Consider the following 25,681-nt stretch of genomic DNA (forward strand, 5'->3'; position numbering starts at 1 on the left):
GATATCTGAACACGAAAACATGCGAACTCACTAAGAGTATTTTAGATGTTTGGAAGTTTTGAACGCACAATCACATATACATACAGGCACAAATACTTGAATACAAAACACCCACGTTCGTTTGTATTACAACCTTAAAGCTTGTTGTGATAGACGCAAGCATATTTTACGAGGTTGCTGCCGCTGATGGAGGTGCGCTCCTTTCGATCGATAATTTTCAGCTTTGAAAATGCCCTTTGAACTTTGAAAATGCCCTTTAATCGAAGTTTATCAGGATAAATCGTAATTGTCAAAAATTTTACCGGCAAGTGTTTATCGGATTCTTTTCGGATTTATCCGAAAACACAGCGCCCTACCTATAAATTGCCGAAACAAAGTTTATAGGAGTCCATGTACAGACTCGATGAGCGATTTCGTGGCAATTAAAGGTCACCGATTTTTAGGAAACATGTGCAATCATCAAGTCGACCCCTCTGCACCAAAGGACTGCGTTCTCCACGCACATTATTTCTGTCGTTCTCGCACCGTACTCCATAAAGAGGCACACGTCTCAGAAAACCTGTTTACTCGCACCTGCTTTGTTTTACGAAGAATAACTTTGTTAATGAACACGTTGAAACCCTTGACCATGTGGCCTCTCGAAGTCATGCATCGCTGCTAATCAGAGTTCGAGTTATGCTGTTGCACTAAATGCGTGACTGAGTCTTTTCGACTCCTGCTGGTTGTGACTAAGGAAGTAAACCTTGCTATTCACTCAATCGCAATACTTATATTATGTATCATTTTCTTACAGGCATCGTTGGATTTTTTTTCCTTCATCATACTGGCCTGGCAAGCGTCCGTGGTGTGTGGTCCAGTGCATCGGGCACAAACGGTAGTGTTTTTGCGCACACCACCTACCATTTGTAGGTACCATCCCTTAAGGGGCGGTCCCTGCACACCTCCCTTGTTTTCCCAATAAATGTTTTTAACACAACCACCACCACTGCTCACGTGACCCAACTTCCCGGAAATTTTTCAATTTCGCATATGTATATATACACGCACACATGCAAACACACCGTCGGCCATGTATAAAAGGTAATCATCGAACCTCCCCTCACTCCACACCCCCCCCCCCCCCCCCACAGACACACACAAGAAAACTCTCCGGCTACGCCCCTGGGCAACAGGAATCTTTTACAGAGAACGTCAGAAACGCCGTCATATTTCGGTGGAACGTGAGAGGTCTGAGGTCACGTATTTCAGATTTCCGGCAGTTCGTGTTCAAAAACCGCTTCCCGATAATGGTAATCTGTGAGTCAAACTTATCATCTACCATAAGAATATCAGGATGTGAACCTTTCGTTTCAACCACGTGTACAAGGAGCAGCAAGGTTATTGTGTACATTCGCAAGGACCTCATTTATTTCGCCCATGCCATACAACCAGACGACGAGAATAAAGGTGTGTCTATTACAGCGAAAAATGAGAGGCCATCTTTTACACTCATTGGCGTCTATATTTCCTCACCTACAAGTTAACTTGACCGTAAAAGACTAACGGACATTATGGCAGCTGTAGCAGGTGCTCGTATTATAACAGGCGACTTCCATGCCCATCATCCGATATGGGGAAGCTCGAAGATAAAGTCAAAGGGCCTCTCACTCATATCATTTGCGTCAGACCTGTGCAGCAAGGCCTGTGCTTTCTTAGTGCTGGCAGCACGATATTTCTGCGAGAAACGACGCATAGCAGCTGCTTAAAGTCCGTTACAACCTAAGAATAAATACAAGCTCCGCCACCAGAACTGCATCGCGCCTGTCATTCAACTGTGCAAGAGAAGTACTCACGGCTAGAACGGAAACCTATCACGATCGTGATAGGTTTCCGTTCTAGCCGTGAGTACTTCTTCGCTGCTAATGCAAATACTACGCACGATGACGGGTTTTAGCAGTGACGGTAATACCGTACGGTAAGTACGGTATTACCGTCACTGCTGCCGTACCGTCGTCGTCGGCACGTAGTTTTCTTAGTCTACAAGACCTCTATTAGCCACTTTGATAATTATATCAAGTTACCGTACGCAATAAGCAACGCGCGCGGCCAGAACGTTTTTAAAGAAGTCGTGTTCTGACCACGACGCTGCGGTATTTTCTCACTTAGCGCACGGTATTACCGTCACTGCTAAAATACCCTATTCAAAATTAAAAGTTCGTCGTCGTCTCCACTTAAAATATTAGGTTTTAGCGAGCAGTGATGTGGGAATTTTTGGTGAGATTTGGCAGAAAGCTTGGGTTTTCGGCCGAAAATTCGGCGACACTAACGCGCGTCTGTATTGGAAAATCACCCACCTTTAAGTACGATCTGCGCTGATGACGTGTGTCTGGGCATCAGCAGTGAAACCCTGCAGGTTCGTGCAAGGTTACAGAAGGCAGCGACACAGGCATCCGGCTATGCTCGCATCCAAGGTCTAAGAATCTCGACAGAAAAATGTGTTCTAGTGGCCTTTACGCAAAAAGCGATGACCAATTACCCAATATGCGTTGTTAATGGCCAGCCTATCGCTTACAAGCAAAGTAATCGTTTTTTAGGTATCATTGTGAACCGAGACTCCTCTTGGAGCCCTCATGTAACTCACTAAAAGGAAACTCGCATCTTTTGTCCACGTATTGAAAATCATCGTCGGAAAAAAGATGGCGACCATTAGCGGGGTCCGTGCTGCAGCTATACCGAGCAGCTTTTATTGCATTACTGCGCTACAGTTCTGCCGTGCTTCCTAAAACTTGCAAGACAAATCTCCGAGCACTTCAAAGCGTGCAAACACAGGTACTACGCGTTTACTTCGGCCTTCCGCGAAGCGCCTCAGCAGTTGGAACACTTATAATGACTCTACATCATCCGATCCCGACTTACGTCATAACCAACGCTGTCTGAGGGCGCATATTCACCACATTTCACGAATGTTGTTGAGCCATCTTCTGTACCTGCCAGAACAACGACCACAGGCGTCGTTCTCCAATGCAGTCATTTCTTGTCGTAGCTTCCTACCATCCGGTTTCACACCCTCGGCATGTTCCCCATCAGCCTTGTGGAGCTTACGACAACCAGAAGTATGCCTTTCCGCCCCAGGAATAAGAAAGAAGAAATACCTTTCTACCCTGGTCTTGAAGCAAGCAGCTCCGGATTGTTTGCACACTTTATATGTTGACAGAATTCATGTCTACACGAATGGCTGTACCACTCAGACCAGCTCCAACAGCTCCACCGGTTCAGCCGTAATTCCATCACGATATATCAACCTCACTTACAAGATTTGTCACGTGACCACATCGACTGGTTCAGAGCTTGTTGCCCTGCGAGGTGCCGCGACTATGTCAACCAACAACCGACTAGCAATGGGCAGTATACTGCGACTAGGCAGCCCTACCCTTATGAAAATGAACTTTGCGAGTCTAATGTGCAACTAATGCACACCTAATGTGTCATTAGATTGACATTAGACCTGCAAAGCCTAATGTCCTTTAGCATCACGTGTGCATCAGACACTCAAATGACAATATGCACCAGAATTCTGATGACAGAAGTACGCAGATTTTCCAATGCGTATCCTAATGCCAACCACATTACAGCTAAGAATATATATTAAGCATTCATCACCACTAAAAATTAAATATTCTAGTACTAATCGTAACAATTGCGAGGATTTTACATCCCAAAACCACGATACGACAGTGGCGTAGCCAGGGGATGGCACATCGGGCCCGTGCCCCAACCCCCCCCCCCCCCCCCCTCCCCACCCCTCGAAAGTTTTTTGTCATGGCATACAGAGCCCAAATGACATTCGACCACATCTGCCTGCCCGGCCCCCACTTCAGATCAAGGAGGCGCACGTCCCCCCCCCCCCAAAAAAAAAAAAAACAATTTCTGCCTACGCCCCTGCGATACGATTATGAGGCACGTCGTAGTGGAGGGCTCCGAAAATTTCGACCACTTGGGATTCTTTAACATGCACCTTAATCTAATTCAATTTCTTACAGATCTCAACATTCACGTTTTGTCTTTGAGAAATCTCAAACGCCAAACAGTTTGTATTGCAATAAATATTCAATCATGTTTCAGTAGGAGATATAACATTGAGCACTAATAAGCATTGAGCACCTCAAGCACAAATAATAATAATAATAATAATAATAATAATATAATAATAATAATAATAATAATAATAATAATGCTGGGATATTCCGTGCCAAAAGCACGATGTGGAGGCACGCTCTAATAGGGCATTCCGGATTAATTTCGACCGCCTTGGACGGATAAAACTTCAATATATATATATATATATATATATATATATATATATATATATATATTGAAGTTTTATCCGCCGGATATATTGAAGCGTTTACTAATTAACTAATTTTCATAGTGTTGCTCGCGTGCGGTGATGCGATACCCCGAACAGTTACACAGAAGTGTAGGTTTTCCATTTGCCCGGAGGATGGGGGGTTGGATTAATAGAACTGCAGTGCACTGTAATAGAACTGCGGACACTGAGGGAAGCATGAGAGATGAATTAGTCGGATCGTTGCAGTCAGAATTTGGAAGTGTATCATCAGCTACACGTTTTCAACAAAAATACGCCTGGGAGCAGTGGCTACCAACGTAGCCTCCCCCACCCCCCACCCCATTCTTCATTCCCCGTCGGCAAGTTCCGGCGAGCGGGGTACAGGGGGTGGGGGTGGGGGGGGGCGCCCATGCCTTTCATCCCGCAGCTGACGCTTCTGTTTCCTGTTACGCAGAGAAAGTAGAGGAATGGGCACCTGGTCAGATACACCCTTTCTCTTTTATTGTGCAGGAATGCATGCTATTCATACCTATCGACACACGTGCAAAGCCTCCAACCCTGAAACAAATCTGTGTTCGGCGCTTGTAGTACGCAAAAGCATTGCCTTTGAGATCTGTACTAGGGTGGTTAGAATCCAGCCACCATCTTGCAGGGACTCAGTGATGACCGTCGCCTCGAGCGTGAGCAAAACTTTCTCTAATATGCCAAGAACAAAAAGTATAGTTTGAAAACTAAATACAAACAGTGATCAAATAGTGCAACCACACCTAAACTTGTGTGCAAAGCCATAAATACATTTAATTTTCAATACAAAAATTTCCTGTATGATAACACGACACTGCTGCCACCTATATTTTCTTTTAGTCGAGCCTGTTAGTCGGCAGTTGCAACAGGCCTCGTTGTACTACAGGTGCTTCCCGCGAGCACATGTGCTCCGCAGTGACATATTTACCGTGTTGATAGATATTGTGTGCGTTTATTGTGTGCTTATCGTACTTGACATTCGTCGACTGGATATTTTGCGCGTTTCGGAACGTCCTCCCGCAAGTGGGGGATGATGCATCGTCGTTCGTCGCCACTCGGAACAGCCTCATCGGACGCGCAGCTTTGTCTCCGCGCTCATAAGTGCTTCTTGCTTCGTTTATCGATTACTCACGTTAATCGCGTGATTCAATATCGAGTGTACCTCCAAAGACAATCCACTTCCCAGTGTTGTGACAAGCGGCGACCGCGGTTGTACGGGAGCGGAAGCGTGAGCCTTTTGACGAGCGACTGTGAAGAATGCAAAGCCAGTGCCAAACTTCGGTAAGTTGAAGAAAGTCGCTGAACTAAGTAACTTGGTTATTCATTGCGTGGTGCTGTTGTGCAGGAACCGATAGCCCGGGCGGCGTGTTGGCACAGCGAGGATAATGAACGAGAGACCCGATAGACAGGTATGTTTGGTGCTTTGAGCGCACTTGTATTTACATCACCGTAAAAGCCGGTCGCCGATTGCGTTGATTACATGTTTGAAGGATGCGCGTTGCGGCTGCGCGATCCTATCCTTCGATCATGCAAGCCTCGTGTCATTGCGCTTTTATTCCTTGGATGTTTACTGCACGAGATCATCGCTTGAGAGTATTTATACAATCCTTGTCGCCGTGAAGAAGTGTCTGCCTTTAAACATACGGGTCGTCCCTTAGCGTTTTCACGGTGGTGATACGAGAGGAGTTGACCAAACTCGGTAATAATGCGCAAAAGTGTCGCAACAGTGCGCACGTAGATAGAAAAACACACGGCCCTGTCACGCACACGCGATGATGGATATGTTTTTGTGGTTGCGTTCCCGAGTCCTTTTGTCGGAAATCCATGTAATTGCTCCGTGGTTAGGATTTCAACGTAGCTGCATCATAAATGTTTTAAGGGAGCTCACTTGAAGTAAATGTATTTGAGTGAATTACGTTATGTACTGGTACTAAGTGTACACTCCAACAGCTGCGTGCTTCATTTGAAGAAGCACATGTTTATATGAAATAATGTTAGTAGAAGAATATGTAAATTCGATTAAGTTAAGCTAACTCATGCCACTCTTTGGTGCAGTATTTGTGTTTGAGAAAAGTGCGTGAACTTCTTTTCTGCCATTATATATTTTTTCTTTGCTGCTGGAAGCACACCAGCTTCTCCATCACGAATAATTTAGACTGTGCTCATGTTGTGAGAATGTTGCTTGATTGTGGGTTGGTTTAAGTCATTGTATTTTCACGCTTTCCTTTTTACATCAGCATGGTACCGATATTGCCCTCTTATTGTATGAGGATGCATAACCAAGGTGTAGTATTCAGTGATTTAGTATTTATTTAGCTTTGTAAGGTCATGAATTAAAAGAAAGAGATCTAAATTCTTATATATTCATATGTTTCCAGAAGTTCTCAGAAAGTTGCAGAACGTTATTGGTTTTGTGAAGGGCTTACATAACTAAAAAAAATCAGATAGCTCAAGTGAACAAGACACGCTAAATGTGAATTCGCTTTAGAGTACCAAAAATGTGTTTCCTAAATGGACGCAATACGTATGTATGGCTTGTTCCCACCTTGCACCATGCGCTCATGCACCACCCACTCTTTGCAAATGTTTTGTCATGTGGATCACCCATATGCATGTTCTGGGTCATGCTTATTACGTACATGTGTGAATGTTGGACATGCAGTGCCACTCTTTCGATAGTCTGCAAGAAGTGGCTAGTCCACTAATACCTGTTCTGATTGTGCCCTGATCCCTTCTTTCAAGGATCAACTTTTTTAATGTATCGATATACACTTGCCTGAAGACATGTTTGGTGCTCGCTGTGTGTGGTAGGGTTTGTTTTGTGTGAAAATAATCTTTTGTGGTATCTGTCATGTATGGATCAGCGATGACAGCTGTTCACGGCACCGACACAGAGGACAGATTGCAGTGCAAGATAGGAGCGGTCTTCCTGCAAGCCCAGACAAGCCATATTGAGTGGTAGGAATCTCTTTTTATCACTACAATGGGACAGTTTTGACACGTAGCACATATTGAAATATAGCATATACTGGCCCTTGGCTTAGGTGTGGGAAACCTACTTCCTGCAATTTAGTGCAGTGCATATTATTTAGTTTGTATCCGTTGAACATGAAGCATAGAATATTTTGTATTATTTAGTTTGTAATCCTTGAACATGGAATGACGCCAGAGCCAACGTTTTGACACTTGAAGTTGTCTTCATGAAGGGAGCAACTGGTGCTTCTTGACGTTGCTGTCTTGACGAAGGCAAGTCTACTTGTTGAAAAGTTGGCTGCAGCGACATAACCTCTTTGAGGACGTTTTGTCTCTTCAAGCGTCCTCCATCTTCCACCGAACATCTGTTTTGTTTGGATTGCCATGAAACTGTGCGGGGAAATCTTACTTATAATCATGTTGTTATGTGTATTGTTGCGATGCTAGCTTTTACCTTCAGAATTTTCGAGGGCAATTGCAAAATAACATTGAGAAAGAAATGAAATCTGAAGCCACAATAGACAATGCAAGAAGTTTTGTAGCGCTGATATAGGTTTTCATGCTCCCCATTGGTTGCAGGAAGGTAGCATCTTGAAAAATCCTAAAATTTTGTCAGTTTTCTGTGTAAATCACAGAAATGAAAAAGAAGACAGTGTCATAATTATGGAACTCTGTTTGCTAACTATAAAAATACAAGTATTGCATTGTTCAAGAAATCAGTGGATTTCTAGTGATTTTTTTTTTTTTGCCATGTAGTTTGGAGCAGAGTGAGAAAACTTTAAAAAAAAATGTTATCAAGGGTTGATATCTGGCCTTCATGGTAAGACATCCTTAGGTTTAGCATAGAGACCTGTGAAGATGGCACAAGAAGGAGAAACATGCACAGGTGCTAAATTTCAACAATTACTTATTTGCACGTGGATCACACTTACTTATGCATTGAACAAAAAGAAAACAAAAACTCAGGCATGGACAGGCACAGCTGCACGAAAGAAAAATTGTTCTTTCTTTGTTAAAGATAGTGATGGCACACTAACACAATCTCAGCTAACATTAATAATAGTTGCTGATTCAATGATCAATGTAGTAGTTTGTCAATGTGCCTATGCACAATGAAACTCTCATCAAAGTGTAAAGCAAAGTTGTGCTCCAATGTGTAGCTGACCAGTCATCGCTGCCTTTCTTTACGTTGTTTCAGCGTTCCCTGAGCCTTTTTTTTTGAGACACTACCTCATTTGCCCTACATAACGCTTACCACATGATAGGGGTATCTGGTAAACGGCGCCTTCTTTGCAGGGCACGTAATGTGTCCTGTGATTCTTAATGCAGCCAGGCGTCCTTGTGAGTATCTGGGTTGCTGCTTTTGCTTAGCTTAGAATCCTGATTTGAGGCCATGAGCACAATGTTGATGTTTACCCAAGCACCAACCGTTTTTATGTTGACAGATATCCTGTGCAAATATGGCATAGTGGCAAAAATTCGTCGTCCATCAAGATTAGTCTTTTTTTTTTTTGCCTGGCAAATGCAAGGTGGTTTTCTGAGTAGGGCTTCTGCAACCGGTACAGAAACAGGGGCAGGATATCCTGCTGGCATCCGGTGAGTTCTTGAAATTAAGGCTCATTCAAAAGAAATGGGAACAGGATTTTTTAGTGCAATATACAAGCACAGGGGTTCTAATATATGAGGATGACTACCTCTTTCTTTAGATTACCACAAAGGTTCTGTCGAATCTGAAGCCACTAACATTGTAACACTTGCACGTGATTACTTACACCCAATGGTGCTTACCCTCGAGCATCGGCGAGTATTGTACTATCAGGTTCCTGAATGTACGATTTAATATGCATAAAAACTGCATGTGCTAGTCATACGAACTGAGGGGAAACAAGCCATTCTTACCTTTTAGTTCCTCCCACTAAATAATGGTAAAAAGGTGCATTGTCTGACACTGCCTCGATAACGCCTTAAAAAGTCCTGTTCCCATTTCTTGTGGACGAGCCTTAATTATATCCTGCTTGTGGATGCAAGCAGGATATCCTGCTCCCCTTTCTGTACTGGTTGCAGAAGCCCTACTCAGAAAACCACCTTACAGTTGCTAGGCCAAAACAACGCCGAATCTTGATCGCCGAAATATGTTTCTGCTATGCCACATCTGCACAGGATATCCGACAGCATAAACATGGTTGGTGCTAAGACAAACATCAGCGTTGTGATCCCGGTTTCAAATAAGCATACTAAACTATGCAAAAGCACCAATCCATGCAGTTGCTCAAAGGAGGCTTGGCTGGAATAAGAATCGCAGGACACGTACGTTACATGCTTTGCAAAGAAGGCATCGTTTATGAGATACCCCTATTATGGGGTAAGCATTATCTAGGGAAAATGGGCCATTGTCTCAAAGGAAGGCTCAGGGAACACTGCAACAATGCAAAAAGAGGCAGCAGTTGCCGGTTAGCCACACAGTGATAACACTATACTGTACATTGGATTGATTATTGAATCAGCAACTATTCATTATCTTTGCCAAGATTGTGTTAGTGTGCCGTCACTATATTTAAAAAAACAAAGAACTATTTTTTCCTGGATGCAGCTGTGCCTGCACATGCCTGAGGTTTTCTTTCCTTAAAATTATAAATATGTATGATCTGAGTCCAAATAAATTACTTGAAAGTTAGCACCTTTGTGTGTCCCTCCTCGTCCTGCCTTCACATGTCTCTATGATAAGTATTAACGTTTCAGTATTATGTGTAACCACAAGTTCTTGCATAGATGACGTCATCTACAGGCATTGACAAACAGCAAAAGGAGGCAATGAAACATATATTCTACCGCTATGTTATGAACTGATGCAACATTGAAAATTGACTTTCATGCAAAGCTGTAGGCCACACTTTCATAGCGTATTCCATTGCTCTATTTTTCTATGTTGTGGGCCTTAATAGTCCCTGTTCTGACCTTACTGCTATGTACAGGTTTATGGTGTTTTTATAGGTTGTGGTGCAACCATGTTTTAAGCAATGTCGTGCAACATGGGAGTACCCATTTCCTTCTAACAAAGCATTGTTGTCAGATGATCGATAAGCCTGAGAGTTTGATAATCTGAATCGGAGATAGCCTTCATTAGAAGGCATCGGATACTCATATGTTTCATCACATTTTTTGGAACATTATCACCCACAATCTATAAAGATACCAGGAATCTGTGTATATCGCACAGTTCACGACACAGGTTGAGGCCTACCACAGAAAGAGAAGTGTAATGCACTGTGTGATGGTGCCTTGAATAACCTTGTTTGACAGGGAGCTTTAATTGTCGAATGAATTCATACTATTGTGGAAGGGTGTACATTTTAGCAATACTTGTAACTGGGCATTTTGGTACATACTCAGGAGGGAACAGGAGCGCGAGCTAATACACGGACAATGCTCCTCTCTTCTTTCTGTGTCGGTGTCTTAGCTCGTGATCCTCTTTCCCCCTGGGTGTACGTTTGATTATTCCATTTTGCTGTTTGCACATGCACTGTAGATGATGTTATCTCTGTGCGAACACTTGGGTTCAGATGATATTTTAAGCGTCTGCGTGATTTCTAAAAAAGGTTAGTTTTGAGTTTAGCTCTGCTATGTGCTCTTTCCTTGAGTAGCTGTGCTATCCTGTCAAGATGTTCAACAAGTACCGACGCACTCCAATGTGGATTCTTCTGTTTTTCTAAAAGACAAGTGATCAATTTCATAACTATGCAATATTTGCTAGCTAACATTGTAAATGAGCTAATACACGGACAATGCTCCTCTCTTCTTTCTGTGTCGGTGTCTTAGCTCGTGATCCTCTTTCCCCCTGGGTGTACGTTTGATTATTCCATTTTGCTGTTTGCACATGCACTGTAGATGATGTTATCTCTGTGCGAACACTTGGGTTCAGATGATATTTTAAGCGTCTGCGTGATTTCTAAAAAAGGTTAGTTTTGAGTTTAGCTCTGCTATGTGCTCTTTCCTTGAGTAGCTGTGCTATCCTGTCAAGATGTTCAACAAGTACCGACGCACTCCAATGTGGATTCTTCTGTTTTTCTAAAAGACAAGTGATCAATTTCATAACTATGCAATATTTGCTAGCTAACATTGTAAATGTGTACTTTAAAGCATGGAACCGGGAAAAAATATTTCCATTTTCATAAAACTTTTGTCGCCTCTTCAAGGTGCATAATGAACGTACCTTTAGCTATCGAATAATATGGAAAAGTCACCAGGGGTAATAATACAAAAATGCTTTGGCTCGCTTTCCCTAATGCCTTGTTTTCAAATTTTTTGTAGAAATGACCCATAACTTGTTACAGCATGCATATCGGTAAAATATATTGTAGGTTCTTACAGAACCCACCATTTCATCATTCTTTTCACTAGAATTTAGCATTTCTCTAGCTGTTTTACCAAGACTCAGCTCCACATTCCACTTTTCTATTGCTCAGATTCACCTTGCACAAGCTGAGCATGAGCTACAAGTTGTTCTGTGATAGTTTTGTTTAAAACAAAGGAGGTGGAATAGGCTCACTGATGCATGCAGCAGTCATGCATGGAGTACCATTTGAGATGCGAAAGGACGTTATTATGAAATGTTACATCAAAGAAGCTAACAGAGCTAATTGGTCTGTCTATAATAGCTGGCCAATCTACGAAACCACAGCCCTCTGAAGTGATATATAGTGGTTTGTTTTCTTATGTTTTTGATCAAAGCAGCATGAAGCCAAGGCTATGTAGTTGGACATTGATACAGATGGATTATTCAGTTAAAATGGTAAAAATTATACCACTGTTCTGAAAAAAAGGCATTAATCATAAATTGCAACATCTGTTCACATGCTGCCCTAAGCTGTATGCTTCAGTGCCAAGCTAATATTAACACTCTCTCTTGCAGGTTTCAAATACAGCAACTGTACCACCACGACAGTGCAGCACAAGAGACCCTATCGTCAGAGCTGAGTCAGAAATTAAATAGAAAAGCGCTTTCTTCTGAAATCTTTCGCCTGGTCTTATTTCGTTTGTTTGTGATTGCAAAAGAGCTCTTTCGTAGGAAATACAAAATTTAACTAGCCCCATTTATTGTCCTATAGAAACTAAATAGGTTGACAATTTAGCGCTCGTTTACAAATGCATGTATCATAGACCTGCAAGATTATTGACTGGCTTTGAAAGACTGTTACGTGTAAAGAACAATGGTGATCTAGTCATTGCTCGAAATGGTCTGCTGGCGTTTATGTGACAATCGTCTAAAGCATACACACTTTTGTATTGTTAACCACAAAAATATTTATTGACCTGTGTGCAGCAAACATGCTGTTGCTGGCATAAGGCCAAGGTCTGCAATATGGTGTTTAATGTCAACCTAATGCATATGTTCAATTGCGTTTCACTAGACAACGGCCATTAGAAACTCACGCATTAGGACTCCATAGACTAACGCTAGACAATGGTCATCGGAAACTCTAACGTCATGACTCTATAGACTAACGGTGGCCAATTACTATTAGACTCGCATTAGGTGTGCATTAGAAAGCGCATTAGACTGGCATTAGACAGTATAATGATTCTTATGTCTAAAGACATTAGTCTGTCTATTAATACACATTAAATTTTTTCATAAGGGTACAATGTCTTTTGACAGCACTTCGTCGCGAATCCTATGAACAATGTATCGGAGATTCGAGAAACGCACGACCATGCGATCGAAAAAGGACGCAACGTCGTATTTCAGTGGTTGCCAAGTCACTACGGTATTTCCGGCAACGACCTCGCCGATGAAGCTGCCAGAAAAGCACTCTAAAACAAACCTTGTTTCTATACCTTTATCGCGGGTTGACGCGGCTCAATACTCAAATAAGGTAGCGCAAAGCATGACACTGCTGCAGTGGCAAACACCGGAGTTCACTTACCATCGACTGTATTCGCTAGAACCATCCCTGCGACTTCGGCTGCTTCCTGGTCTTTCCAGGGAGGAAGATACAGTGATGTGCCGTCTGGGTGTAGCGTTCACCAACGCCTATTCATTCAGATCGAAATGGCCGACAGCGCCGAGTGCAACTACTGCGCTGTCTAGGAAACTATTGAGCACCTCCTCTTCTACTGCCCGTCTATAAGCAAGCGAAAGACCTCCTCCGCACAGCACTACATCACCTGGATATGGAAACGTTTTCACCGTCGACAAGATCTTGGGACCACGGGACTGTGCGTCAGAGTTCCGAGAGGCAACGAAAGCGCTGCTGCGATCCAGGTTGATTCACCGTCTGTGATGTCAAGCGGGGAACTGTCGTTACGTCGGCGGCAACAGTGCGATTGCTCTCCTCCTCTCTAACGTTTCTTCCCCTTCCCCAGTGCAGGGTAGCAGCCCACCAGGCTCAGCCAACCTCCCTGCCTTTGTTTCATCCGTCTCTTCCTCCCCCTTTCCTTCATGAAGCTCACGTTGGCATTTACGTTCAGCGCATTCCTGAATTGGGACGGCGGAGAAAATTCTACGTGCCTTAAAGACAGAGATGTAGAAATGCACGCGTATGCACGAGTGCTCATGCCAACTAGTGCTTGTCTTCGTGAGTAAAAAAGGTGCTGAATTTTCAACACATAGCAAAAAACTCAGTTTACTCTATACGCCAGGTTGAACTGTGATGTTACATTTCCATCCAACCTAACTTGAAGTTCTTTATTGATTACACGGGACCAGATCTAGCAGCTTATGTATAAGAGTCAGAATTTTTTCGTCCGAAAAAGTCCCTAGACTATATCAAATGAGATAACTTTTTAGTCAAATCAAGATAACGAACTGATTTAAGCTCCTATTGATTCATTTCTATTTTATTTTATTGTTTGAAATGTTCATGAAGTCATTACCCTGACTAGCACATTCACTTTGCTCTGTTCTTGTTCGCAGCGCAGTTTGGGCAATAAGTCTCTCGATTTAAGTTTGACGACTCCGACGTACAGTTTCCGCATTTGTCAAGCTCAAACGTCAAAGGAGTTCTTCATTGTAAACATCGCGATCAATCATTGTCTTTTATACCAGCCCAGTGATCATCCTCTTGTGAACTGCCCGATTTCTGTGAAAACGCGATAGAATGACGTCTTCGTGGTCCCTTACGTCAATGAAGAAGCGTTCATCCGTCCTCGAAATAAACAGATATGCAGGTTGGCACTACTGAAGAAAAATAAAATGGCGACAATTAACGTGATTGGAGGAAAACGAAATTTGAAAGAAGAAGTGTAGCGCTTCATTGACCACTGTTTTCCACCTCCTACTTTTCGATCCGTGACCTAACCACTAAAGTAGGTCAACCAACCGATTCGAAAGCTGCACCTAGGTTAGGGCCCACACTGGGGCAGCCAAAATTTTTCGCTGCTGTGGTGGCTTAGCGGTTATACGTGGTGGTGTTGCGCACGAGGGCGAGGGTTCGATTCACGGCCACGGCGGCCGCATTCGGATAGGCGCGAAATACAAAGTCACCCGTTTATGTTATATATATATATATATATATATATATATATATATATATATATATATATGTGTGTGTGTGTGTGTGTGTGTGTGTGTGTGTGTGTGTGTGTGTGTGTGTGTGTGTGTGTGTGTGTGTGTGTGTGTGTGTGTGCACGTTAAAGAACCTCAGGCAGTAAAAAAAAAATCCGCACTATATGGCGTGTCCCATAATTAGGTCGTGGTTTCTGCCCATCAAATACTCGTGCCCGAATTCACAAGAACCTCTTACGTTACAGCAAGACTGACAGATTGGAACGACTTCAGAAACGAACTCGACGGCAACGAAGCAATAGCGGACATCGACGCCTAGCTCAAAAAGGTTCTTGATACCGCCCAACGGTGTACCAAAGTCGCGCAGCTTAACGAAGACAACCCGCAGTAGAGTCCCACGTACTCCACCTCTGGAAAGCCAGAAGAGCCTTACTAAAAAGATGGAAGAGGCAAAAACTCAATAAAAACTCGGGAAAAGAATTTCCTTATTGACAGAGCAGTCGCAACAGTATGCTGAACAGCTATTGAGACAAAACTGGCGCGACTTCTGCGATAAGCTGCAGGGTACGCTCAGCACCAAGCGGACTTGGCGCCTGCTGCGCGCTCTCCTCAAAGAGGGCCCCCACCAAGACGCAGCAGCGGCAGCACATCCGTCGACTAAAACACAACTACGACGGCTCGGTCGTAGTTGTGTCTTACTCCATGAACTATGCAACAAGATCCGCGGTCCCGTCCAGTCCGCAACAATCCCACCCCTGCCCAAAGAATACGAAAGCATACCCAACGCCGGCCTTGACAGGCCCTTCACACCAGCAGAGCTACAAGCAGCCATCAGATGATGGCAGGTGGTGGATGATGAGCAGCCAGCAGATGATAGCCAACAAGCACCTCTGACAGCTACCCAATCAGGCTTTGACTACTCTCCTACGGTTCTACAACGAGTGTTGGGACAAGGGAGAACTTCCGGCAGCGTGGAAGCATTCGGAGGCAGGGTGTCGGAACGGAACGGAAACCGAAAACGAAAAACGAAAAAAACGATATTTTTGACCGGAACGAAAACGTAACCGAAATTTTTTCAATCGTTTTTCGGTTCACGAGAAAACTTCGCGATCCGGAACAACTGAGCTCGTGCAATGTGAGCATATCTCAGGGCACAGTACTAGCGCGTACCTCTGGCAGGAATTCCAAAGCAAAAATATGTTGAAATTGTGCGAAAAACGAAAACAGTGGCAACTAGAGACGTTTTTATTAACGCAAGTGGACTTTTGCGCGCCTGTCACGCAGGCCAAAGTGGAGAGGGCATTGTCGGCGCTGAAGTTTGTTACAGCGAAAGCTGTTATGAGATCACAACGGCTGATATTGGGGCCATAGTTGTCCGCCGCCGCCGCCGGTGTCCGTGACCGCTATCGCGTGAAATAAGAAAAAAATTGCATGAGAAACATATTTCTGGGGTTGGATGGGATTTTAACCCGCGCCCTCAGCGTGGCAGTCGGGTCTTTCACCACAGTGCCTCGCTGGTGCTTGTAACTCCTTCGCAAAAATACTCTATCGAGGCGTCATGTCGGGTGGGGAATCGTGTGAACATATGTAATATAGCGTGGCAGAAGAGTAAAATAACAACCAGTCATCACACAATGCTAATAGCGCAAAGTGTGCGGTTTAATGCTTCCCACCAGTGTTGCGGAGTTGCCACTCCAGAAGTGAAATGACTCCGAAATCATTCCACATTTTCGCAACCCCGGAATGGAATGGGGGCAACGCTTGGAGGAATGGAATGAGAATGTAATTAAGCGCCTTTTTTCACGCAATGGAATGGGAATGGAATTACATCTTTTTTCCGAAAATAGAGCACGTTTTCGTCTACGTGCTGTTTTTCAAACTTCAAACATTAGTGAGAGCCTCGAATTTAACAATAAAGCAGTATTTTTAAAATGGCTTGGCTGATTACAAGCATGGTACATTTAAAAGCAACGCGCCTACTACAAACAAAGGCATAAGTTAGTGTACGAACAAATTCATTATCCCAGCAGGTACTGAAGGGAGAAACAAACTACCCCTGCGCGTTTGTTCGCATTGATACCCCCACACGAAAGTGGCGAATACTCTATGCACAGCCTGATCTTTATCTCACGAGCAGTTTAGTACCTGACACACATAAATAACCTTTGCGACAACGAATACACTGCATACCTGCGCACAGGCGAACACAGAAAGCTCTCCTCACCACATCCATGCTTGCGAGGCGCGCTTGACAACCATGAGTGCTGACGAGCAGTGCGGCCCAGTGTTCCGTATTCGATGCAAAGGCACAAGGTGCCCGAGAGGTGCACTGTTCCAAGTAATACCAGCAAATCAAGAGGGGTTTTTTTTTTCGCCATATTAACCAAATCTTAGTTTTCTCCATATTCACGACCGCCCCAGACGCGTGGTAAAACGGCTTAGTCTTCTTGAATACTACTTTTTTCAGCATAAAAATACGCTAAGTCGTCATTTTAGCATTGGCACATTTAAGCTTAAACATTAATAAAACAACACCATTCGTTAAGACATGCTGACCATGCAAATACTATAGGGAGCGGAAGAACTGTTCTTATGGGAATTAGTACGATGGTTGTGCTGTCACCAAGCTACAATCCCTCGACCTTGGTAACGTGTTTTGCGTACTTCTGCAGTTCTTAATGCATCTGATGGCATCAGCTTTATGGGGCGTTCATTCTTGACTCGATAAAACTATCAAGATGCCTTTCCTACTTTGAGGAATTACAGGAATGGAATTGAACTGCCCGGCCATTCCCGGAGTGGAAATGGGCTAAGTTTTTTCATTCCGAGGAATTGAAAGGAATGGAAATACGGCAAATCCTAATTCCCTGGAATGGAACTGGAACGGTACGGAGGCTCCCATTCCGCAATGCTGCAAGTTCCCACCCACTGCAAAGTGATCAGCCATAATTCCTCATCGTCATCAGCTACAGCACAAAGTCACTGACTTATACAGATGTGTAGCGGGTACCACGTTTCACCAAAAAAATGACGAAAAATTGCATAGTAGGAACTACGATACTTGAGAAAAATTACGATGATTTATGGCGTAGTGGGTACCTTGCATGTGTACTTGTTTTAGTTGCCCCGAGAGAATCTACAACGGGCTCTACAAAGTCCGCTCTTCCAGCTTTCGCTGTGACTGTGCAGCGTGTTCCCCGCAGGCCTGGCGATCCTTTTATCAGAACAGCGGTCTCGGACGTCAGAGAGTACACTCAGTGACGTGCTGCTTCTGAGATCGTGCTCACTCCTTTGACACAAAGCATTGAGCCCACTAAAAATCGTATTTGTCTTTTGAGAAAATAAATACTATGACTTTGAAATTAATACTGCTTTGTGCAAGTTGGTCGGAATGTGTGGTAGAGTTGCTTCCGCTCCTCTGAAGAACGTGTTTTACCCTTGTCCCACTTTCCAAAGAGGAGGGCAAGTCACTACATCACAAATCCAATGTTCTTTATGATTGCCTTAACTTCAAATTTTTGCGAAAAAAAAAAACGTTACGAACCGTTACGGAACATTTTTTTTTCGTTCCGGAACAGAAACGGAACGGAACTTTTTGCGGTGGAACGAAACTAAAACCGAAACAAAAAACATTTCGTTCCGACACCCTGTTCGGAGGTGATCATGATACCTAAGCCCAACAAGCCCATAGCTGTTGAGAACTTAAGACCAATTTCCTTGACTTCGTGCGTTGGCAAGCTGTTTGATCATATGATTCATGACCGGTTCACGTCGCACCTCGAAGACAACAGGTACTACCCAGACACCATGTTCGGATTCCGCCCGCTTCTTTCTAATCAGGACGTCCTCTTACTCCTGAAAGAAGATATAGTAGACCACCTGAGCAAGAACAGCAAGTCGTCCGTTCTTGCCATTTATGTCAAGAGCGCCTTCGACAAAGGAAGGAAGGAAGGAATATAAAAGGGAGAAGGCAGGGAGGTTAACCAGACAGAGTCCGCTTGGCTACCCTATGCCGGGGGAAAGGGAAGGGGAGTGGAAAGGCGGGACTGTTGGCCACAAAGCCATACTGCAATATTCTCGAAGACACCGGCTGCGTTCCCAGACCTATGTTCGCAACTTTCTCACCGGTCTACGGCTACGGTGGGGATATCCAACCTACGCAGTAAGGAATTTGAGCTGCCGAACGGGGGCGCACCTCTAGGCTCTGTCGTGTCACCACTGCTATTCAACGTGGCGCTCCTTAAGCTCCCCCGGCTTCTCGAAAACATACCGGGCCTACGTCACGCCATCTACGCGGACGATATTACGCCGTGCACGCGAGGCAAGAGCACCGGAGAGCAAAAAAGTTGCCTTCGGGAAGCGGTCGACGTCATCGAGAACTACCTCGACAGCTGCGGCCTCCATCATGCACCTGAAAAATCGGAATTACTTGTACTCAACGCCCGCACGTAAGGAAGACCTCCAACGTGCGAAGCGCCAGACCAGTGCGTCACCCTCCACGGGGTTCAAATACCGAAGGTCGCCTCGCTTCGAGTACTCGCGCCTGCACAGAGAAGATCTAGGGCCGCCACGCTTCCTCGACTTCAACACACGATTTTCCAACAGGGTAACTACATGGGCGGGTTGAGCGGTACTGCGTTCTAAAAGGAAAATACTTTCTTTAAGCGCAAAACGTTTGAGAAAAGAAGTCAGAAAGGACAGAGCGCATTTAGAACGATTTTTCAGCTCACGCACCTCGTAAAGAGAGTCGCCAACCGACGCAGTGGCCTAAAGGATAAGCTCCAGGGCGCGCTAACATCTAACCATCCGAATCACCTACGAAACCCCGTACCTCGCTCTCGAGACACCTGAAGTCGACAAGCTGATTGTGCACATCCGCAAAGCTACGAAGCTCGACTCCTCAGAATGGGGGTACACAACAACTGGCACAGAGCGGGATAATCGCAGCCTGAAGACATTCAGCACGCCTTCGGATGTCTTTCGCATTCAGCAGACATTCAGCACGCTGAAAGTCTTTCGACTGCGATTATACCGTTGCATTTATGGTCACGTGAGCGACCGTCTGCGCAGTTTGCTATTTTGTAGACCTAGTTAATTGCACACAAGTTCTAGGGCATCTAATATGTGCCAGTTCACTATTGTATAATGATACGCGTGTTGAGTTGTATGTGCACTATAGCCGCGTGCCTTTAGTCATGTATAACCTTGTTTCATAAACAATTCACAACGACTTAACCATGTGATAGGCAAAACAGCGGCTTATATCTGTGCGCTGCATGGCATCTGTAACTATTCACTCTAACGGAGGCAGGCCCACAGGGGCGTAGCCAGAAATTTTTTTCGGGGGGGGGGGGGGGGGGTTCAACCATACTTTATATATGTTCGTACGTGCGTTTGTATGTGCGCGTGTATATATACGCAAGCAAAACTGAAAAATTTCGGGGGGGGGGTGAACCCCCCCCCCCTGGCTACGCCCCTGCAGGCCCACCAGCCGAAACGTCAGTAAAATGTTTGTTTCATACGCTTGCCGAGCTCTTCTGCAACTGCATATATATATATATATATATATATATATATATATATATATACGGTATATTAACACATACATATTAACATGGTGTTTTCACTGACATAAGCGCTCTTCGACAAAAAAATGTCGTCACAATTGAGGCCTCAGTTTTTTCTTTATTTTTTGAAAATGTACATTTTTGAAAAAAAAACTCGCTTTTTTAACTATTTTCTTCTTATTTTGCGCTGCCTGTAGGAGAACGATCTTCCGCATAAATGTTGCAAAGGCTCCTTGAAATACTTGACACTGTTTTGAAGTTTCTGTGTAAAATAGGAAATGCGCCAAGGCGCATCAAACTTAGCAAACTTTGTTGATTTGGTCCGCGCTTGCCATTTTTTTTCACATTTTTTTTTTATTTTTGAGGACGGCATAAAAAAGCATGGATGTAATTCACAGTAATGCCTATTAAAACCAACAAAAAACTTTCGACGCATCATTTATAGTTCGCGCTAAATTCGGCCGTGAAATCCGAAAACATTGCAGTGAACAAATACTGGAGGTCCGCGCCGCCACCTTCAAATATTTTTTTGGCACGCTGGGAGCGTTTCTCGGAAATAAAATTTTCGGTTCCGTGCACTTTGAATGTGCCCACATGACATATAAAAAACCCAGGCAAAACAAAAATATCGACCGGACAGGCATGTTCGATCTCTCGTGGAATCACCCTTTAGAGGGCGGCAGCAGCCCGCTTTTGCACACGCTAGAACCAAATAAAATCTGAAAACACATTTTTCTTGACGAAAAGCCACCAGAGCCAGGTTTTGCTGCAGCAGAACAATTAAAACTGAGATTTACGCACAATGCAAGCTGATGACAACCATCAGTCGCACTGAAGTGAGCACACACAGCAAGGGTCATTTTGGCCAGTTATATCTCGTAAACAAAGCAAATGAGGACATATGATATTAAAACCGTGTGTTTACTGACATAAGGGCTCTTCGATAAAAAATTGTCGTCAAAATTGAGACCGGAGTTTTTTTTATTTTATTTTTTGAAAATGTACTTTTTTGAAAAAACTCGCTTCTTCAACCATTTTTTTCTTTTTTTGCGCTGCCCGTAGGAAAATGATCTTCCGTATAAATGTCGCAAAGGCTCTTTTCTATAGTTGACTTTGTTTTCAAGTTTCTGTTTGAAGTAGCAAAGGCGCCAAGGCGCCTCAAACTTAGGACCCTTTTTTGATTTCGGCCGTGTTTGCCATTTTTTCACATTTTCTTCTTTTTGAGGACGGCATAAAAAAAAGCATGGATGTAATTCACAGTAATGCGTATTAATACCAGAAAAAAAAATTTTCGACACACCATATATAGTTCGCGCTAAATTCGCCCGTGAAATCCGAAAACGTTGCAGTGAGCAAAAACAGGAGGCCCGCGCCGCCACCTTCAAATATTTTTTTGGCGCGCTGGGAGCGTTTCTTGGAAATAAAATTTTCAGTTCCGTGCACTTTGTATGTGCCCACATAACATATAAAAAACCCAGGCAAAACAAAAATTGCGACCGGACAGGCATGTTCGATCTCTCGTGGAATCACCCGGTTGTGGTAGCACCAAAATAAGCAATACCGAGAATTCCTTGCCCCCCCCCCCCCCATTTCTAGTAAATGTACTGTCTTTATCCTACGAATTCTGATGCGTGTCACAGCGAAGTTTCTCAGCGGACACACATCTCGTAGATAACTTATACTCAGTGATTTCTCGTCATTCTGTAAGAATGTCTTGCTTTTAGGCAGTATGCGAGCATATATTGATTAACATTACTGTAACTTATTATTTCGGTAGTCTCATGGAAACAATGTGATAATTCTGTCCAAACGCAACGGAATTGCGATCGAGCCGGGTCACCTCACTTGAGATAACGGCTAAAACCTGAAAATATGTAAAGTGTGTAGCGACAGAGAAGAGACCGACACCCGTGTTGCCCTGGTTCAACACTTCTTTCCCTTTATTGCGTGCTCACGAGAAGCCCAGCCTTACGCCCGCTTCGCGCGCCTTGTGCGCGGCATGGCGTTTCCAGCCATCGTTTTCCCGCGGTAGATTCAACATCCTCCCGGGGCCGCGCTGTGGTCGTTTGCATCCAGTAGGTACAGCCGCTGAGCCGTGCGCTGGACTTGATGGCCGTTTGGGTAGGCGAGCTTGAAGTATCTCGCTATGCCGTCCTTGCCTGGATACGCCTTGACCACTCTAGTGACCTTTACTGCAGGATCCGCACGTTGTCATTCTGGTAACCATAATGTCGCCAACGTGCAGTCGGAACGAAGATGGATGGCACTGATGAGCGGAGCGCAGGCGAAGCAAACATTCTTTCTTCCTGATTTTCCACAACCGTTGCAGAAGCTCGTGCTCGCACTTGACACGCCTTCGCCGGTCATGCGCGGTGGAACCAGGCAAACACCCTGCAGTTCTTGCTGGTAGCCGCACGACGTGCTTGCCGGTTAGGAGGTGCGAGGGTGTCAGCGCCCGTGCATCCTTGGTTTCCTCGCAGAGTTGCATTAGAGGGCGGTCATTTACTGTCACGCCTCCATGATCGTCAGGTGTCAAAGAGAGGCAACGTGGAATGCGTAGGGCAGGCAGAGTAGGATGTTCCGATGCCGTCTTCTTCCACAAGTAGTCGGCGTAAGGTGGGAGAGGCTCGTCCCAATAGATGATCCATTGCAGTCTGCACTTTTCCTCCTCTGATGGTGGGGCTAGGCAGCCACGCGTCACGTCTCCTGGGATGCCGCAGAGAGGACATACGGTCTGTCTAGGCGTTGAAGTAGCTTCTGGCAATGATGATCGTGCTGTCACTGCTATGGTGGGCAGTAGATGAGGCGATGTTGAGGTGTCCGCTGCCTCACGGTTTTCTGACACTTTCCCTGAGGTAGTTTTCCCACGTGAGATTCGTCTCTGTTCCCGACTTTCCACTTCAGCTTCAATGAACTTCAGGTTTTCCTTCACTTTCTCTTCTCTCGATTGCCCTGCAGAGTCCGCGATGTCTGTCTCGGTCTTTGTGCGCTTACGGTACAGGATAGCCAGGTCTACTGGCAATGAGCGCAATAATACTCGGTGTGGAAGAACAGCCGCGTTCTCTGCAAACGGCGTGCCAAGGCTGACCAAACAGCTGGTCCTGAACTCGGTTTTGTCGTGCACGTCCTGCAGCCTTGATACTTGGGACGAAGACTCGTTCGGCTCAATGGCAAGCAGGCTGTCTGTGTGACCATCGACGAGATGTTTTCGGCTATACCCTTCGGTGGACACCTTGACGGCAACGTTGTAATTCTTCTCAGTCAGGCGTGTTCCTTCGGTGGCTCGCCTCGTACCGTCGGCCAAGTTAGGCTTCAAGCACTTCAACGTTTCGATGTCTGTGAGCTTGGGGTGCGTGTGAGTGGTCGCCTCGTAGTGCTCCCAGAAACCCGGCGACTCACAGTTCTCGCAGCTGAAGGTGGGTACTTGAAGTTTCGGCAAGGCGACTCGGAAGCCCAGTGCTCGTGGCCTACTGTTCTCGGCGAGGCTTTGGCCGATGGTGTCCGAGTGGGCAGCTTCCATGGAGCTGCTGGATCCGTCAATTGCATCCGCATGCCTCGGCTGGTTGGCTTCGATGACGGTAGGACCAACCTATACACGCGCGTTCAGCGCGGACCGAAGCCTGCTGACGGCTTTCACGATCTTCTCGTGATACTCAATAGCGCCCGTAATTTCCTCGTCAAACTCCTTACCGTCAAGGGCATAGGCGATCTGTTTGTCCAGTTCAGCGAGAGCGGAGTCCTTGTCGCGAAGCTCGTCGATGAGTTCCTGCAAGTCGGCGGAAGACGGTACTGTGCCTTGCAGGAGGATCTCGCTGGCCTCGGACAGGAGTCGGGTAGTGGCACCGCGAAGGACGCCTCGATCTCTGCGTAACTTGTTCATCCTCGGTACGGCATCGGTGCGGAGGATGTCGGCCTTCTCCCGGGTTTTCGGCACCAATAATGTAGCGACAGAGAAGAGACCGACACCCGTGTTGCCCTGGTTCAACACTTCTTCTTTCCCTTTATTGCGTGCTCACGAGAAGCCCCGCCTTACGCCCGCCTTACGCCCGCTTCGCGCGCCTTGTGCGCGGCATGGCGTTTCCCGCCATCGTTTTCCCGCGGTAGATTCAACAAAGTGCAATAAGAAAGGCCAACGCATGGAGCTAAACAGTTTAAGTTTAGGCTGAGCGAGAAAGTTATGAGCGGATTTTTTTTTCGTTTTTTTTTTTTAATTTGCAGCGCAAAGTGCGAATTTCATAGATAGGCATGGCAATGATTAATTTTGTAAGACGCAGCAAACAAGCTCGTTAGGGCGCGACCTCATTGTTTTCACCGAATAAATTATCGCAGCCTCTCATTTGCCATTGTCGCCTGAAAGGCAACCTTGCCCGAAAGCTCCATCGTTCTTCCTTTCACGGGGCCCTTATGAAATCTACCTATTTATTCGCTTGAACCAAATACAAAGAATTACGGCATCAACTTTGGTTCGCCGCCCATAAGCACGACGTTAACAAAGATTTAGTTCGTATAGAAGTCATCTAGTCTGAACTCCTGTTATAACACCGGCATTACCCCATACAGCACACATCAGCGTCTGGAACAAGAACAATCGGACAAACGTGTAAAATGGTGGGATACACAGTGAAGAAAATTTGACCCATCTGGCAGTTGCAGAAAAGTTAATGCAGCCTAAGGATACTGAAGTTGCAGCGGTGTTTCTACCATGGTAATTTCACTAGGCAAGTAACGATCCCCGAGATGGAACAAAATTACCAAGGATTGGTTCGGTAGGACATGCGGCCTTGTTGCTTCTATACTGCTTCGTTCACAGCGCGGAGGATAATAGGCTAGATGACGCCTTCGTCACGCAACCTGAACATCGTGATTGGAGTTTGTGGCGAAGGGTACGCCCTATTGGCGAAGACATATAACACAGTTCCGTTGTTTGGAGCTCGTAGCAAAGGCAGTGGCCATTAACGATGACATAGATGTTACTGTTCAAGGGTTCGTTACTGTCTCGTATCACATGACTGAAACGCTACTTTGAAAACGAAAACAGCACATAGTTATTGGGAATTATTTCGAGCAAGTGCATAATCTCGAGCGAAAGAAGGTACAACTTTAATAGTAGAGCCTTTCTCTACCCAAGCGACAAACTCGTTCGCTTTTACAAAAACACAGGCTTGTTGGCAAAAAAAATTCTTGTGTACTTCGTTTAAATTAAACTTTGGATAAACGGAACGCAACTGTTCTCTCGAGTTCCGTTTAAATGAAGCCCACTGCATTTGTCTTTCATACTAACACTCC

General features: G+C 44.9%; 1 protein-coding gene and 1 long non-coding RNA gene across 2 annotated transcripts in view; one reads left to right on the forward strand and one right to left on the reverse strand.

Annotated features, from left to right (window-relative positions):
• The window catches only part of LOC119402380 (synaptotagmin-15), a 171,530-nt gene that overhangs the window by 50,782 nt on the left and 95,067 nt on the right, over nt 1-25,681 (reverse strand). The window lies entirely within an intron of this gene.
• Nucleotides 5,240-12,957, forward strand: LOC119402401 (uncharacterized). The gene is made up of 4 exons (XR_005185788.2): nt 5,240-5,632; nt 5,697-5,760; nt 7,216-7,309; nt 12,234-12,957. It is a non-coding gene; the product is annotated as an uncharacterized LOC119402401 (long non-coding RNA).

Source organism: Rhipicephalus sanguineus, chromosome 1 (genome assembly GCF_013339695.2).
Source record: "Rhipicephalus sanguineus isolate Rsan-2018 chromosome 1, BIME_Rsan_1.4, whole genome shotgun sequence".
NCBI classification, from domain to species: Eukaryota; Metazoa; Arthropoda; class Arachnida; order Ixodida; family Ixodidae; genus Rhipicephalus; species Rhipicephalus sanguineus.